Source organism: Numida meleagris, chromosome 20 (genome assembly GCF_002078875.1).
Source record: "Numida meleagris isolate 19003 breed g44 Domestic line chromosome 20, NumMel1.0, whole genome shotgun sequence".
Taxonomy (NCBI): Eukaryota; Metazoa; Chordata; class Aves; order Galliformes; family Numididae; genus Numida; species Numida meleagris.
The window spans coordinates 3,103,092-3,121,412 of NC_034428.1; the positions used below are offsets into that span (position 1 = coordinate 3,103,092).

Sequence of the window (18,321 nt, forward strand, 5' to 3'; positions counted from 1 at the left end):
GCCCAAGCGGGAAAGGAAAAGGGGGAAGGGAAAGGGAAGGAAAAGGGAGAAGAGGAAAGGAGTAGGGGGAAGGAAAGGAGGGAAGAAAAAGGAGATGGGAAAGGGGGAAGGAAAAAAGAGAAGGAAAAGGGGAAAGGAAAAGGGGGAAGGAAAAGAGGAAAGGAAAAAGGGAAAAGGAGGGGAAAGAAGAAAGGAAAAAGGGGGAAGGGGAAGGTGAAGAGAAAAGGGGAAGGATAGAGGGAAAGGGGGAAGGAAAAAGGAGAAAGGAAAAAGGGGGAAGGGAAAGGGGGAAGGAAAGGAGAAAGGGGAAGGGGAGGGAAGGCAAGGCAAGGCAAGGAAAGGGAAGGAAAGGGAAGGGAGGGAAGGAAGGGAAAGGGAAAGGGAAAGGGAAGGGAAAGGGGAAGGGGAAGGGGAGGGGAGGGGAAGGGAAGGAAAAAGGGAAAGGAAAGGGAAAGGGAAAGGGAAAGGGAAAGGGAAAGGGAAAGTGAAAGGGAAGAAAGGAAGGAAAGGAAAAGGAGAAGAAGGAAGGAAAAAGGAGAAGGAAAAGGAGAGCACTGCGCCAGACTTTTCCCCTCTGTGCATGCTACAACCAAGCTACAGGAATTCCCAGGGCGACAACATCAGACAGTGTGATACACGGTGCCCTCCCCTCCCTGCAGCCCAGATGCGTTAGGGCACAGTGCACGGGCTACATTCAGTGTTGAGAACATCCCAGCACAGACCAGCTCCCTCCCAGAGACGTGCATTTATTTCCTGGGAAGGTGATGGGAACTGTTCCCCCTCTGTGTGTCTTCGTCCCTCTGTCAGCATCTCCCTTACTCAGAAGATCCAATGCAGCCCCACGGATGAGGAGCATGTTTTCATCACCCCCCCGTCTGACCTGACAGGTCTCAGAGGGGATGTCCTCCTTCAGGATTCATTTTCCAACACTAAAACAAATATATCCTACATAAGATGAAGGGATTTTTCTGCTTTTGACACAACAGCTAAACATGTCGCTCATTTATCGTGATGGTCCTCCCACTTTCACTTTTGCCTTCCTGGAAATCATTTTGGAATGGGCAAGACAGACTGTGCCTCACGCCATGGCACTGCAGTGAAATGCCATCACCTCCCATCACCAAACGACAGCGTTTGGCCCCATCTCATCAAGTCACCTCGAGGAGGAGATGCCTTCTCTCTCGAGTTTGCATTGCTGAGGAAATGAAACGGAGCAATCTCTACAAGGTATTGGATGGACTCAGAATGCCCGTCCAAAAAGGGGGCAAAAATCAATGTCCTTCTACCTGATATTGCCCTGGGGTTGTGCAGGCTGCGTGCAGTGCTGGCAGGACGCCCATCAGTGAGAGCTGTGCACGCTTCCAGCACTTGATCTCATCGTTCTGCAGCACACAGAAGCAGATGGCGTGCAAGGAGCTGCCACACCTGCCAGTGCTTCACCTCACCCCTGCATCCACCTGCTGAGCTCAGGCACTACTTCAGGAGAGACTTTCTTCTGAGTTAAATTCACCCGCAAAATCAGGTACGTTGTGGAGGATAAAAGCAAGATAGCGTGAGCCTGTTTTCCAGAGCCCTCCCGCAGGGTCCCGCTGCCTTCCACAGGGTTATGAAGGTGTGAGGAGAAGGACCTACACTTGTTGCCATGCCAACCGCCACCAGAAATTAAAAAAAAAAAGGGGGGTTATTTCAGATTGCTAATTCTCCAGTGACAGAACTATCTGCCATTTGAGTTAGGTTTGCTTCCCTTAAGGCGCCCTTAGTCCGTATTGTGGACTAAATGCCCGCCATATTTTATTTTATCCTCAAATTTTACGCAGTTTGGGAATGATGGAAGCGTGAGGAAGAGGAGGTGAGGCAGGAGAACTTCCCCGCAGGATCTGGGCTAATTGCACCTGGGTGCATCCCGGCGCTGCTGGCCCTGCCAAGGGGGGGGGATTGAGAAACAGCAGGGAGTGGAGAACTGCAGTCATGCAGCTGTGCAAGCAGAAGCCAGCGAGGAGCAGGAGCCCTGACAGCGCAGATCTGGCACGGCTCTCCTTGACTTCACTGAGAACTTTGCCTGAGGAAGGGCGGTGGATTTCACACCTCATCAGGAAACTCGCCTACCCATGGAGCCTGCTGCCAGCCGGCCTCTGCGAGGCAGCCCTACCCCCCCGCCTCGGGTCAGGAGCACTGAGGCCAAAGGTGGGAGCCAGGTTCACCCCCCAGCGCTGGTAGGGCCTGCAGGAGGTTCCCTCAGCAAACCACGTCTGGGAGAGAGGAATGTGATTTTATCAGAAGCGTTCTATCAGTACAACCTTAAAAGGACGCAGCTACACCATCCTGATGCACGGCTTAGAGAAAAGAAACTACATGGCTTCGGTTACACGGGTACAGGGGAAGGATCCGAGATGGCTCAGGAGGGCTGCCTCAGAAAATGAAGAGGAGATGGGAAGAAAGGAGTTGCTTCCCACCTTCTCCTGCCATCGTGCAGCACAGAGGTGGGCGCTGGGATTGGTTCCTGGGGTTGGGGCTCGGACTGACCCTTCCCCATCCATCACCGCGGTTCCGTCGCTCACGGTGAATGACACAGCACGACACCGCATGAATGATCCCTGACCTCCCCGAGGAGCCGCTCCTCCGGATCGGGTTGAGGTCACCAGGAGGGCAGGAGGGAGAAGTGTGTCCGTCAGAGCCCAGGATTAGCAGCACGGAGCTGAACGGCATCCTCACGGCAGCAGCAGCAGCAGCACGGGCTGCTGGGTGTTCATCACCTCTGTCCCAATGCTTTGCTTTGCTCACGGGTGGCAACGTGCCCCTGGGTCACGTCGCTGCGCAGGAGCCCAGCATCCAGCAGCAGGCGGTGCCCGGGGAAGGAAGGCAAAGCGTCCTCCTCGTGGTCACCCAGTTCGGGGCCCCAGCCTCAAATTCCTGCATGCAAAATGTAGACCGTTCTTCTGTGTGTTGCAAACATCATAAATGCAGTCTAAGGAATGAATGTCCTGAAATACTTGGTGCCGGAGAGAACTTCAAGCAGCGTGGCTTATACAAATAACAGTGCGACAGAATATGTACAAACAAATCCACTCCTTCCAGATATCTCATTTAATGCCCCACATTTTTAGTATTGTAGGAGCGTTTTGCATCAAAGCCAATGAACCATGCCATGGAATTCATTAATATCCCAAGTCTGATGCAGATGCTTGTGCTTTCCAAACACCTCCACCCCGATGGAACTAGACAACTCCACCAGCAAAGCCCTGAGCACTGACTGCAGGAGCAGGGCACGAGGGTTTCATCCAGCCCAGAATGACTGGCGAGCAGCGTGCATGCAATGGGGTCATTCGTGCACAGAACAATTGGGTGGGCTGAGATCTAGCAGTCAGATCGGGAGAGTGATTATTCTGTAACTCCAGTTGAAATTAAGCCATGAACCTGATGGCTTTTTCTTTTTTTTTATGCCTTTCTTTTTCAGGGGGGGTTATCTGCTGTTCTCCGAACCACCTCCTCTGCCCAGGTTATTCTGCCATGCTTGTCCAAGTCGATGGCGTCAATGAAGACAGGAATGACACCGCTCTCCCATCATTATCTCTAGGGAGATCCCCTACAAGAGGCACAAGAAGCAGGAAATCGAGGCCCAGGGAAATCAAACATAGCAGGTTTTACCCAATATTTGCCCAGACTGTTCACTAAAGTGATGTCTGAGGGAAGGCACGTTATTCTGCACGGGGCACCGGGGAGATCGACATCTCCTGCATGCCCCAAATCAAACCAACCACACAGCCAGCAGTCAACTCCCAAATCTTTCCATCCCACAGCTGCAGCCTGGGGGGCTGCGAGCGCTCCTCGGCATTTTCATTTCTACTCCACTTTCCTGCAGGCAGAAAATGGAAATAAAGGAGCTGCTCCACCACCGGCAGGTGTTCCAGCTTTCCTTGCTGCATCCTGGCAATTCGTTTGCATTACTGCAACTCCGTGCTTTAGGAGAAGGTCTGGCTGCGAGTCTCTGCCCAAGAGGGGGGGTCAGAAAGTGAAAGGAGGACTCACCCCCAGCAGGTGCTCCCCAGGAGCCCTTGGGGTGATGCTCCATCCCACGCTGGGCTAGATTCTCAGGGCACTGTGAGCGTGTGAGAGGAGCTTCAGAGCTGCTGCCTCCTCCCTGCACGGAGGAAAAAAGTTCTTTGCCTCCCTCTTCCTCCCCGTGCACCTGTACAGGGTTAAGCATATTCAAACCCACTGCCTTATAATGTATTATGCGAGGGCACGACCCGACAGCGAGGGTTCCATCACGCAGCTGCTGTCCTCAGAGAATGTCTACATACTGACTCCCTGCAGGAGAAGGCAGAGTGGAGAGGAAAAGAAAATAAGTCTTTGCAGGAAAGAGATGAGCATGTAGATTCCTCGCTTGTAATTCTATCAGAGATGATTAAATCTGCTAGCCCCAAATAAGGTCATTTCTTTCTCTTTTGTTCTGTAGCCTTTCCCTCCTTTGCCTGCTTCCTCCGGGCCGGCACCAGCATCAGGCTTCTTCATGCATCACCTGAATCCGTTTTCCTCTCTGCAAAGCAGGCTCCCAAAACCAGACAAAGGTGTGATTTCAAACCACTGAGAAAGGTTTTCCGTTTTCAACCAGATTTGTTTCAGTTTAATTTATATCAGAATTTCAAATGAAACTGAAAAAGGAACTTGGCGCACCTTCGCTTTCCAAATGGCCTTTGTCTACTCCATTTAGTCACTGACCCAGTCACAAAGGCAGAGCAGCAGAACATGTGCACAACTCAGCTCCTTTGGTGTAAAATCCAGCAGTTTGCTGTAAACCAGCAGTGAAAACCAGTGCATCTCTGCACAGAACAATAGTTTCTCAGCTTCCCAAATCAGTTTTCTCTCCTTCCGTAACTCTTGCTCGTGGTTACAGAGCACCTTCCTCCTACAAAGCCACAGAGTGGGAATTGATATCAAAAGCCAGAAGTCACACCAGCTAGAAGACAGCCTGTAGGATGAAGTACTGCACTGTCCTGGGCATTTGTTTTGCTCCTTCTGTGTGTATTCAAAGATACGAAACAAAGAAAAGCCAGATCAGGCAGTGTGCTATGAAGAGCTGCACGCCTTCTGCAGGGCTCCCTGCTAGACACTGGGCTGTCAAGGTTGAACCCGTGGAACCTTTAGTCCCCCCCCCTCCGCTTCCTTCCTCCCTGCCTTGTTTTCTGTAGGATGATAATTCCAACACAGATTTGCAGAAGAAAATACACTTTCCTCAATGCAATTGGAGGAGCTCTGCCTCTGCAGCTCTGCTCTTTTTGAGCAGCAGCGAGGGATATCTGGCGGTTACCGAAGGTAACGTGGTGGCTGTTGTGACAGTTGTTCCCCTTCCGCTGCTACGTTCCACTCCAACAAAAGCAACAGACTCAGTGCCTTTTTAACATGACAACAGGCATGGAAGGGATGCCCTGGGAAGGCAACTGGCCTGCAGCATGCTTCCTCCATTCGAACTGAGTCGGCGCAGGGAGAAGATTGAGCAGCTTTGTCCTGTGGACATATCAAAAATAGCTGACCTGCTTCCAGGCACTGCTGAGGTTGCCGTGATGTGACTGACCTGCTTTCTTCCATGCTTGAAGGTAGGTTTCAAGACGTCTCGTGATGCCACAGCAACCCTTTCGTGGCGCTTCACAACGTGAGGCCGCTTCGTAAATTTGGGCAGAAAGCAAGCCTAAAAAATTACGACCTTTGAACGCATGGCACATGATGCCAGGAGGAAGGCTTTGACTCAGAACAGTCAACATGTCTGCTCGCAGCTAGACAGGAGAACCACCACCATCACAAAGATAAATAGCAGCTGCCTGATGAGCAGAGAAGCGCTTGCTAACAGGTCTATTGAGAGTAACATCTCCCTTTGTGCACGCCATCCTCCTCTCAACAAAGGATACAGAGTGTTCCCATACCTGGAGGTGAGGGTTCTGCACTGGGGTTAAATGCCAAGCTCAAGGACGCAGCAAGGATACGCCGTCCCCAGCAGCAGGTGGAGGGAGGCAATGCAGGAGGAGGGGAAGGGGACGGGGAGGCAAATAAATAAGGACAATGCACAATTTATGAAGACAAGAAGGTAGTAAGTGCTATTCACCCAGAGTGTAAATTGGTATTGATGTCACAACACAACCCAGCCAAAAAATAATGATGATGATAATTTAGGGCTTGCGCTATATCTCACTCAAGCTACAGTCCCATCCAACAGCAACTCCCACCCTGCCGCCTTCTTCCCCTTCTCTGTTCATTGGTGTCCTCCTAAATCAAATAGACTCAATGCTGATTTGATTACATTCCCTTCTTTTATTTATCATCCATCGCTCACTCTTCCACCCTCCAGTTCTCAGCGGGCATCTCGCCCATTTTCTGGTGCCGGGCAGTACTCAGAGGAACAAGCCCATCTTCAGAGGAACGAGAATCCTCAGGCCAGCCAGGATCCGTGCATCCTTCCCAGCCCTCATTTGTCACCCTTTAATCTCGCCTGTTTTATGCTCCAGATCCTGGCTACCCAGTCCTGACTTCCCAGGTTTATAGCCCTGACTTACTTCCCTCCTGTAACATTTTACTGCTCGGTTATCGGCCCTGAGGGGCCTCATTTACACAAGCGCTGTTTTCGCTATAGTTAAGACTAATTCACTGGGCTGCAGTTTGCTCTTGCATCCCGCATTCTGCTCAGCTCCCCGTCTCCTCTCTCCTGCGGGGAAGCAAAGGATTTTCTAATGGACGGGAGATTTATTTTCTTTCTTTCTTTCTTTTTTTTTTTTTTTTTTTAATTACGGTTATTAATCCCCTTTTGGGTGTTTCAGAGCCTGAATTGAATTCTCCCTCTGTGCCTGGTGGGATTCTGCCTGTTTCCCTTTGGTGCACACGTGCCCTCTGGGCTCTGTGTAAGGTCTGGGGGACCTTGAGAAGGAGACTTGCAGCCCCAGGAAGGCCCTGATTGCACCTCAGCTCCAGCTGATAACAGTCTGTTCCTGGAATTTGTTGGTGTGTGTTTGTCCCAGAACCACAGCATCACCTACAGAACGCCAGGAGCCAGCCAGGGGCCACTTACTCAGCCCCCAGGGCTGCACCTATTATGCCCAGCCCAGGGAGGACCCACGGTGCAATGCACAACATGCAGCGTGCAGCGCGTCCCACCTGGAGCTGCACGCCCAAACCCAATCCATTCAACTGCCCAAGCAAACCAGAGGGAAGCTCCAATTGCAGAATCCCATCAGCACGGGAGGGAAATCTGCCAAGTTCTGTTTCAGGGAACTATGGAGCATCAGTTTAATTCCAGACAGCACGGTGACAATGTCAGTTCCGTGAAAGAGAAAACGTGAATTTGTAAATAATACCGCCCTTCGCTGCCCGCTCTTACAGGATCAAAAGCTCACTGCTAACATTTCTTTTCTTTTTTTTTTTTAAATTAGATTTTCCAACCTATTGTAAGAGATAAATAGATATTATCCCTATTTTATTGACAGATAAACTGTGGCACAGAGAAATTAAATGAGTTGCCTAAGGTCAGACAATGAACGGGTTAGAAGCTGGATCAATGGAGTCATTCTTTTCTTCTAATTTCGGTGTTTCTGGGCGGCCAGCCCTGCGGGGCTTTGGCACACGCTTGGAAATGATTTTCTGAAACCACTGGTATTGGCATAACTCCGTTCCTATAGACGCCAGCACGCCACGGACAGAATCAGGCCGTCTTATTATCTTCAATGGCAACAAAGCTAGAGCAGCACCAACTGCAACTCACCCAAAGGCAGGATCGATAGATCTCCAGAGGAGCTGGCGATATTAAAAAAGATGGGCTTCTGGCTACTATGGGATTGCACATAAATAACAATATTCCACGGCTGCAGTTTCTCTATTTATTTCACTTAAATTAGTTTCCTTGGCAAAAAATGACCACAAACAGATCCTTACCCTACGCACCTTTCTTTCCTCTTTTCTTTGAGCCACGTACGCATCATAAACTCATGTGCAAAAAAAACCCTTTTTAATAAAGAGGGATGTACCTGTATATACACCCCCTGTTCACAAAACCCTAAAGGAATGTGTAATTATATTCCTCATCGTCTTTCCTCTTTCTCTCCCTTTTTCAACCTGCTGAAATCCATGACTAATGTACTTAGCAGTTTATTTAAGGAACCTGATGCTGGACACGCTTCTGTCCAGTGGGCAATGTGACATCTCCACTCTGCTTCACCAAACCCCTGCCAGGTGGGCCAGCAGCCCCTAAATTCTATGCAGACAGTCCCCATCCCATAACCAACGTGTATGTCCTGTATGCTACCGGATCCCAAAACAACACCTCCAGTGCACGTGGCAGCAGTTTGCCATCATGCTTCTCTGTAAATTCCAACACTGGAAGCATTCCCTAACTCCTTCCAGTTCATGGGTAGTAGAAGTGGGGACTGCATGTGTGCTTGTCTTGTAGTACATATACAATACACTTCATCTTTTAAATGTGTATTCAGACATAGGAAAGAGCAGGTCAACACCTAGGGTGGTTAATGAATGTCTCCAGCACGAAGACCCCAGGGAGATGTGGAAGGAGGAGTTCAAAGGACAGCACATACACTGGGGAAGACATCCCAGGTGGTTTTTAGAGCTATGGACGTGGCTCTGTGGACTAAACAGTGGTGAAAAAGCACTTCCTTCAAGCTTAGCAATCCCTTCTGTCCCCCTGTTTATTTGGAGGGAAAAGGACCCAATGTTCCAGCATTCCTATCTCCAGAGAGACCATCCGAACCCCAAGTGAGAGACAAGTGTCACCCACCTCCTTCCTGCTGGTGATCCCAACGCTGTCCGTGGTACAGAGGAGCTTTGCTTCTGCAAGCTTTTGGAGCTCCAGACTGGAGCTTTCCGCTCACTGCCTTGGCACACCTAGAGAATAAAGGAAAGAGTTAAGCAAAGACTCCAATTCTGAGGCAGCCACTGAAGAGCAGTTATTAAATGGGAACAGTGCTGTGGACTTCAGCAATTGTTGCTGTTGCTCCAGTTTCTAGGTAGGAGACAACGGGTGGAAGGAAAGCAGCAGCAATCCTGCCCCAGAGGGGTGAAAGGAAGGACAGGAGAATCAAGAGAGGGGAGCGTTCCTTCTCAGAACTCTTCTCCTGCCCTTTCTGGATGAGCAGAACCCCCCCACCTTGCACTAACACATCCGAGTACGTCAGCAGGCTGAAAGCTGGGATGTACTTTTCCATGGAACACAGACCAAAGGCAGAGACTGCATGGGCCAGAACCGGGGGCAGATCTTGCTCTGAGCCATCTTGCTCTGGATATGTGCTGCACCACTCTTAATTTCTAAAGCGCTGCGTTTTAAGTCACAAACTCAGGCCGTTATTTACTTTCTTGAAGATAACATGGAGCCAGCTTCTCCCTGCCTCTCCCTCTGTCTGTTCCGCTGCCTTTTGGAGGCATCCTTTGTGACTGCAGCGTGGCTCAGGAACTTCCCAAGCCAGTGCCTAAATGGCAAATTGCTGCCAGGCAGTGGCCCAGGAGAGGGAAGCAGGGAAGCTCTGCTCAGTCACATTCCCTTGCTCTGGGGGGAGGCAATGGGAGCAGCATGCAGCAGAGGGGGGCACGGGGGAACGGAACGAACTTGTTCTCAGAGCAGCATGGCGTCCAGGCCGGCAGGTCTCTTTTGTCCTGTTTCAGTTCAGTAAAAGCATCAATTAACTCCACATTAATTATTAAATCAGAACAATGCGTCTCTGGGTTCCAACAGCTAAATTCTGTTACTGCTGTTTCGTTAGGGGAGCTCGGCTAGTCTTACAGCTTAGGACATAAATATCTTTCTGCAAGGAGCTTCTGGGCTGTAGTTTTTATTTTCCTCTCTGTGGGTGCATTTTTAATCACAGGATCTTACCCGTGCATGGAGGGAAGCATTTCTGGGCCTGCTGCACCTTGAGAACATCACACCTAACACACACAGCTCTTCCAGGCTCCGACACGTGCGAGCAATGCAACCATGGGAATTCCCCCCCATGTGCAGCTTGGGAAGCTGGGAACACTTGCACAGCCCCTCTGGGAGGAGCTGCTTCCTCATAAAACGCTGGTGGGCTTCCAGGTACACGGTATTATTTAATGCTGCTTACCACTCTTCCCCTCCATGGATGCTCCTTGTCACTCTACCAATTAAGGCCAGTCTGTAAATATTTCTTCTTCCCCCACTGTTGCTAGGCACACACACTGCGCATTCTTCTGCTCCTAGCACTTCACCATCCAGCAGACAGCCCTCCCCATGCATACCCTGCTCATCCCATCACTCTCCCTTTTGCTGCCCCAGGTATTTTGGTGGCAAATGGCTTTCCTATGGGAAAAGGTCTCCTGAAGGACGCCTTGCTGGGAAGGTTGTCCCTCTGACTTCCACTCACGAAGCTCTAGGACTTCCCAAGGTATGAATGGCTCCAGCGCTGCAAAAGGCTTTTATTTCTTATGTGCATTTAATGTCTTTGGGAAAGAGCCAACCTAATAGAATTGAATGTAAAAGCTTTATAGGTACCAAACGGGTGCAGCAAAGTCTGGCAGAACATCCACACACTGTCTGAACTGGGGGGAAAAGACTCCAGGGGTCAGAGGGCCTTCATTTCCCAAGCAAGGAAGTCGCCAGCTTTATGGACAAAGAGAGAAGCTTCTCCCTCTCCTCCCATCCTTGTCTTCCTCCAGCAATTCCCTCCCTTGCTTTCCCTCGTTGAGAGCTTTTGCTTCACTACTCACTGCACGCAGAATGCAATAAGGTGATCAGAAGCCTCCGGCTGGTCGCTCAGCCATCACTGCCATCTCTCTGCACTGCTTGGGTTTCTTTTCCTACTCGGACTGTGGGAGCTGGCACAGCTTCGTGCCTGACCTGCAGTGCCACTGACGACGCGGGATTTGTTTTGCCTTTGTTGGAAACGACTGCAATATTTGCTGTAGCAGACTTACTGTCATTCCACGTGTCCCTCGGCGGTGCCACTGACCACAGCTCTCCGGTCCTCTTGGCAGAAATAGTGAGGGGGAGGAAAAACCTAAAACAAACACATTTGTCTTAGATAAGCTGCTTGCACATGTGTTTTTCAAAAACACAACGGTCTAGACAGGACCAGCAGTAAAAATTTTCTTTTAATCTTGCAAATGTTTCAAGACACTCTGCGCATTGCTGCCTGCACGGCTGCGTGTGAGCGGTGCATCAGTGCACACCGTGCTCAGAGCATTCCTGCTCTTGCAGTTTCCAGGTGCAAGGCTGCCCTGCGAGCTGGGAACACAACGTCTTGCTCAGAATGAAGAAACCTCTACAACCGGATCTAAGTTTCTAGGTGTATCTGTCTCAAAGATACGCCTGGAAGACCACATGAGAAAAAGAAAGGCAGCCAAGAAAGCACAGTGTGGGAAGGAAGGATGTCTGGAGTCTGTGTGGCACAACCACTCTCAAAATTGAGGCACTGGACAGTGCTGCAAGAAGCACAAACTCAGCCCCTTCTGCTCCACGCTCCCCTGCGTGCCCCTCTGGCAAGCTCAGCACTGTCTGATAAAAATCAAGCTGTTCATCCCCTGTGCTGCAGCCCCACATTGGCAAAATCCGCTTCTCAAAGAGCTGTTAAGATCTGGGATGAAAGCTGCTATTATGCCTTACAGTTAATTAGGTAGTCATTATTATTTATTATCACGGGAGCGTCTGGAGAAATGGTATGAAAGCAGAATAGCAAGCTTGACCTTCTGCACTCACATCTCGATCTGGTTGGATATACAGACATTATTTATCACGAGTTCCTCTGCTACCTGGAAAGTTCCTCACTAGAGGGGCCTGCCTGTTCTGCAGGAAGTCTGCAACAATTCAGAATGCCACAGGACAAGTTCTGTGACAACGTATTACCATCGTCAATAATAATTATCAGAAATCACGATAATTACCAGCAAAGTTGCCTGCTACGGATAGCGACATCCATCTAGGAAGAATAACTGTGCATGCTGAGGCTTGTCTGCTTGAGAGAACATCCACCCATTCACCCTGGAAGGTGGAAAACGTCCAACACAAGGCCCCATGATATCCCTGCTTACAGCAGATTGATGTCAGTGCAGCTCCTCTGACACCAGCCGGATTTGCTCTTCGGCACCAGCACGACAGCAGGATCAGGGCCAGGTTCCCTGCAGGGGAAAAGAGAAAAGAAACAAGCTGTAGGGTTTGCGTTTTTGCCTGCGCATCAGGCTGTGCCCTGTTTAAAGCAAGGCAGCGTAGGGATGCTTCTCCCTCCCGTTAGCAGGGCCTAGTGAGAGCAGTGGGAATTGTTCATGGCTACGTCCTTCACGTGGGCATCTCACAGCGCGGACGCTTCTCAGCCCAATGCTCATTCCCATCGGGCAGGTAGGGATGCTGTCCCCATGCTTCAGGTGCACAGAGGCCTGTGTGGAGCTGCTGGAGAAGCTGGGAATACAGTCAAGAAAGCCCAGCTTCATAGGCCTTTGGTACAGCTTGCAGATGACACCCATAAAACTGCAGCGATGAGGCCAGTCAGGCTGGTCATTCTGATGAATGAATTCACACGCAGCCCCATAAGCTTAGCTTACAACACCCACATACAGAAGGGAGTGAGCTCCCACAGCCTGATCCAGAACTGCCCAGTGACCACTCCACTGACACTACAGGCTTCACCCCTAGCACATGCCAGCAAGCAGAGCCCACCAGAATCGGACCCATGGGAGCAAGTAAGAGGCCCTGCAGTCTTATCCTGCTCCAGGAATCCATTCTCCTAGGATTAATGATTTGTACTGCTAAGCAAACACGAGCGCCTGTGGTGCAGGCTGAGTAGGGTTGCTCCTAATCGAAAACAGCCAGCTTGTTTATTTCTACTTTTTTTCCCCCCATTGTCTATTTTGGTGCTTATAAAAACCCAAGCTGGGGCTGCGTGGCCGTGGTCTCCTCGCAGCAGCCTGCAAGCCCCCATCAGCCAGGAAGGCACAGCAGCAGCATGGCTCATAGGGCCGTCCTGCTGGGGGAGAGCACCCGGGGGGGCTGCTCAATCCTACTGCACTTACCAAGGGCAGAGATGTAAACCCTTCCTGGGGCACTGCCCAGAGAAGGCAGAGCAAGCACCGCTGCATGGAGTCAGTCACCACAACAGGGACATTGTGCACTCCCACATCTCCATTTTCCTGCACAAGGACTGCACAGCCAGACAGGTTACAGGGGAGAGTTATTAAAACCATCTGAACTTGAGCAATACAGGGCAGCTTGTATTTTTTTTTTCTTTGTTAATATAGCTGCTTATAGTCCCCAGTTTTTATTTTCTTTTTCTGGCACAGGACGGACCACATACCTAATGCCTGAACAAAAGTGGGAATACTGGAGGATTAGGAATACCTAAATTTATGGCAGGATTAGCTGGAGTTTTACCCCGCCTGACAAAGAACTAAAATGCACAATCAAGAAGACATTCCAACCCCATTATCTCCTACTTCTGCTGTAAAGAATGCAGAAAGATCGCACCCAAAAAAAAGTTTAGGACATCTGTTGGAGGTATCTCAGTCTGCGACCAGGAATCAGCATGTAAACTGAATAATTCTACGGCAAAAAGATTCTAAAAGAAACAGACAAAAAAATTATTTCTTCTCTTGCTTACATCAGTTCTGCCTAAAACAAAGCTAATGAAAAGAGAACCAAGCCCAAAGAAAATATTTGGTTAGATCTCATTCCTCTGCCAAAGAAATTTACTGCTGAGCTTAATGGAGTAGGACCAGCACCAGAAATACCTGCGTCTTCCATGCAGCCCTATCACTCAGGGCTCTGTTCGGATGTTGGCTGAGAAACCAGCATGTCTGTGACCAGAACAAACCATCCAGGTGCTAATCCTGCGCAGATTTCCTGGGGCGTGCTCTGGCTTCCTTGCTCCGGAGCAGGGACATCAGCTGCCTGCGCCTCCTGGGGCTCGGGGGGGGGGCATGGGGACAGAAGTTTGCCTGGGCTCTGCTGGGCAGGAGCCAGCCAAGAACAAGGACAGAGCCCAGGGAAGGGGGAGGATGTGGAAGAACTGGGAGCTGGTTTTTATACGGGTAGGTTCCCAGCGCCACGGCAAGCCACACGCACGCTGAGTAAAAGGATTTTCTCTCTCAGAATTCGATCTTTTTGAGTCTCTGCTCCTACGCTGGTCTGGACGTTTTAAACATACAGATCTTGCAATCCAGAGGAATGGGGGGGGGGGACCAAGAGCGCTATTTTTCAGCGGTAAACACTCACTCCCTGCAAGCTTGTGTAAACACATTAGAGAAGCGCCGCCGGAGCAGAAGAAAGCCTTCCTTCCCTCCCCAGGCCCAACACTTGGCTGGGGCAGCTTCAGCCCAGCCCCCCCTGGCTCTGCCCACGACTGCTGGGACCCCCCCCTGCCCCCCTGGGCGGCCGCCCATGCAGGGGGAAGCGCAGGCTGCCCACCACGGCTGGCAGCCAAGGGCACGGCCACGCAGCCAGCAGCCATCCCACACAGCACGGGGGGGTTGGGGGGCTTCCTGGCAGACCCAGGGATGGTGAGGGATGACGGGGAGGCTTTGCCATCTCCCCATTCCTGTTTTTCTTTCCAGCAAGCCAGCACGGTTCCTCCTTCGTGATAAGAGAGAGACAAGGGTGGAAGGCGCTAGGGAAGCTCATTCCTCCCCGATATTTAAGGAGATTAAGTTGATTTCTGGCTATCTTCTTGCTTTTATTGCTCCTCTAAAATGGCTGAAAATGTTTGAGAGTCCAGTTGTGACTTAACGAGGGAAAGGTTTCGTATGGCACTGATAATGGTGGAAGAACCGTGTCTCAATGGAACCGCATCTGCTCCAGCAGGTTCAATCTGACAATTACTCCTTATTTTCCAAACTGAACGCAGAGCTGGTCGGCTCAATGCTACATGAGTATGGTATGTGCCAAAAGAATGAGAGACACTGCATTTGAATCCTGAATCAGGTTTACTATGATCAGGACTATTCCGCACTACGAAACCCTGCCCTACGCTCCAACCTCTGGGCTCTTCGATACAGGCTGCTTCCACCAAATTCCAACACTAGTGAGAAGAACTGAGCTACGCCGGAGACACATTGATCACCTGAAATCTCTTGCCACCAGCACCTGAGCTGAACAATTACACTGTTAATAACAACGTCCACGTAATAACGCAATATATAGGAACGGAGCGTGAATGGCTTTTCATCCCAACCTGCAAATGAGCGTGCTCTGCCTCTCGGGCGGTGTTTCCATCATTTATACAATCACACACCTCCTCCACTGCCACCGATTCAGGCAGGAGTTCACCAGGTACGACTCCCTGGTACGGCCTGAAAAAACATATTCAGATGCTTCAGCTTTTAAACATGCCACAGATGGAAAGTATTGCTGTGGGTGCATGAACAGAAACTCTCTGCTGCCTCCTTCCCGAGTGCTGGCTGCTGCTGGCAGTAGCAGGACAGCGCTCCAGATGCAGATCTGAGTTGAAAATTACAGGTTTGGATGATTAACTCCATTTCACCCGCAGATGTTATATATTGTAACGATCGAACAAGAGACTGCTGTGGTCCCTGGGTCAGTGCTCTTGGTTTGCCTACTTACTTTGCATCCGCCTCTTAAAAAAAAAGTTGGGCTTTGCGAGGTAGATGACGTGCCCGTGTTGTGACAGCATCCACTGAGCAGCACCGAGGACTCAGCTCTGGGGAAACCATGAGCATCAGAACCATGAGCTTTGGTCCTCGAGTGGAAAAGGATTTAGCAGGGGATGAGAATGACTTCTACCATGTGCTTTAGCAAGTAATAACGATGGGCATGCGCCTAGATCCCAGTGACTTCAGCGGGGACCACTCACCTGTGTTAAGGGGCAGGTCTTCCCTTTCGCTGTCGTTAGCTCCAGCTGCAAGAAGTCAGGAGGCATTGGGTTACTGCACGTTTCCAGAGCTGCAGTGGGGTAAGCTGTGGGAGTTACTTGTTTATTAGATGCGTATTAAATATGGATGACGGTAAAAAGAAAAAAAAAAAAACAAAAAAACCACTGAACGTGAATATAAATCCCTCTTCCACACCGGGCAGCCGTGCAGCTGAACAGCGGGCACTGAGACAGCGTCTCCAGGCTGCGCCGCTGAGTCACGTCCGTGCTGCTGCATCGTGCTTTCTCCCACTGAGAGAACGATGGGGAAGGTTTCCTGGAAGAGCAGCAGGAGCTCCTGCCCCGGTGCCCACCTCCCTGGTGCTGGCAGCCCGCACAGCCCTCGCTGTGGGCTCTGCCAATGGTCCCCGTGCTCCTGCATCCCCCTGCTCGTGCTCACCCCAGGGCTGCACACTGCCCTGGCTCCATGCGATGCCTCCTGGTCAGAGGGGAGGCCTCAAATGGACACGACCGAGCTCGTTTCTTGCTGGGCCTTCCCCCGTCATAGCCAACACGCTGCTGCGAGCTCCCGGGCTGTGACCAACTCGTGCTTTCAGTGGATCATTTCACAATCACCGTTACTCAGAGCCTCCACGAAGCACGCCCAGCTCTGTATCGCCAATCTGAGGTCATTCGTTTTGCATTTTAATTGACCACAGGAGCATTCCCCTTCGCCGTTACGATTACCATACAGAGGAGAGTGAATTAATACGTGAGACTGCCGCTACCCCACGTGCAGTTTCTTGCTGTAACGGTGTCGTACCTTTCCCTTTCACCTTTGCAGCCGTCGCCTCCGGTCACTCCTTCCCACGTTGGTGTGCAGAATGACGGCAGTGATGGAAAGCAGCCCTGCATGGAAACGGGCAGAAGGGAAGGGCGTTATCGGCCCTGATTGGAAAAGCACACACACATGTGCGTGGAGCAGGCAGGGAGGTGAAAAACCCCACCTATCTGTGGGGGAAGCAAGGACTACACTGAACACAAAGAGAGAGGAAAAGAAGAAAACAGGCATTAGCCCGGTCCCCACCAAGCCTGCAGCTGTAGGAAGAGTTGCTTTCTGCCTGTGCCAGACTTGTGCCGCACCTTCTGCCTCGCGGAGTATTTTTCGTTTTTAGAAAAATTAACAGAAAAATAATGATAATGAAAACCCTCTGTGGCTTTCTCGGCTCCGCTGCAAGGAATGGGATCCAGACAAACCGCTGGAGGGAAGGAAGGCTTTTGGATTCTGCGTTTTATTTTATTAGGTGTAAGTGAGTTATTTTGATTGTGTTGGCAAGAAGTGGGAATAAAAAAGCCTTATGTAGCAGCAGCTCTGTCCCCTCTCGACCCGCCTCCCCACGCACACGTGCACTCCCCAGCGCCCACTGCCACGCAGCTTGGCCAGCAAAGGCCCTGGGAGGCGAGCTGACAGCCCTGCCTCTGCATCCTGCAGTGCTCTGCTCCGGTGGGAGACAGAAATGCTTTAAATTGAGTGGACTTGGGTGGGGGAAGGGCTGTTTTTGTTTTAAATTGAAGCACGGAGGTAGGGAAGGAGCAACAACACGTGCAAAGCCTCCAAGTTTTTCCCCCCCAGCACTGGGCATTGCACTCAGGGGACTTCCCATGAATGAGTGGCATTCCTTTCAAGCTGCCTCGGAGCTCTCTGTGTGTGGTGACAACGTGGCTGAGCTGTGCCACAGTGACAATGATGGGCAGCATCTGCCAGGCGTGGGGCCCCAGGGAAATCAGTGCTCCTTCCTGACACCTCGTACCTGCCGGCGGGGGGAGCGGGCTCTGTTCTCTGCCCCTGAGCTCTGCGTGAAGCTCCCGTCAGCCCTTCCCTTCCGCTCCTCTGCTCGTCAGTTCCCCGATCTGCAAAATATTTCGTGAGCACATTGCCAGCTGGGACTTTACGACGGCGGCCACGTTTTACGCCGCCGCCAATCGGAGCTAAATGGAGACACCAGGCTCGGATGCTTCAGCTGAAAAATATGGGAAGAAATAAAAAGCTGCTTGCTGCTCCTTCAGCGCTGTCTGTGCAAGGAGGGGGGAGCAGATGCCTAAGATGTGAAGTACAATGTCGGGACGACTCAGAATATTTCACATTCTTTATGGCTGACACTGTACCCCCAGCACAGGTCTCCCAGTGCGGCCCAAGGCAGGCAGCACGCTTTGCAAGTCTGGTGCTGCGGGAACACGTAAATGGGAAACACGAGAGGCAGATTCAAGGCCATTCAGAATTGCATTAAGCCATATCAGGGCTCCAGCTGCCTGTGTAGCAGCAGTGTCATCTTCCCGGGCACACTCCCTATGTCACGGATGTCTGTGTGGTCCAGAATGCCAGCAGGCTCCTCCCCTGCCAGAGAAACCAGGGAAATCTGAGATCTGCTGTCTTCACGCTGCCAGGAAGGACCCGGAGCATGCCACGGAGTTTAAGTCATTTATAACCTAATTTGTGCAAAGATCTCAGTGATTGACCTGACTG

At 51.0% G+C, this 18,321-nt stretch overlaps 1 long non-coding RNA gene across 1 annotated transcript in view; it reads right to left on the bottom strand.

The window, feature by feature from the left end:
- The window catches only part of LOC110408556, a 49,488-nt gene that overhangs the window by 18,921 nt on the left and 12,246 nt on the right, over positions 1 to 18,321 (bottom strand). The window contains exons 2-9 of the long non-coding RNA XR_002444423.1: positions 17,609 to 17,708; positions 16,621 to 16,706; positions 15,801 to 15,904; positions 15,162 to 15,279; positions 13,009 to 13,136; positions 11,887 to 12,120; positions 10,921 to 11,003; positions 8,771 to 8,877 (exon numbers count right to left, since the gene is read on the bottom strand). This is a non-coding gene — a long non-coding RNA (uncharacterized LOC110408556). The remainder of the gene's footprint in view (positions 1 to 8,770; positions 8,878 to 10,920; positions 11,004 to 11,886; positions 12,121 to 13,008; positions 13,137 to 15,161; positions 15,280 to 15,800; positions 15,905 to 16,620; positions 16,707 to 17,608; positions 17,709 to 18,321) is intronic.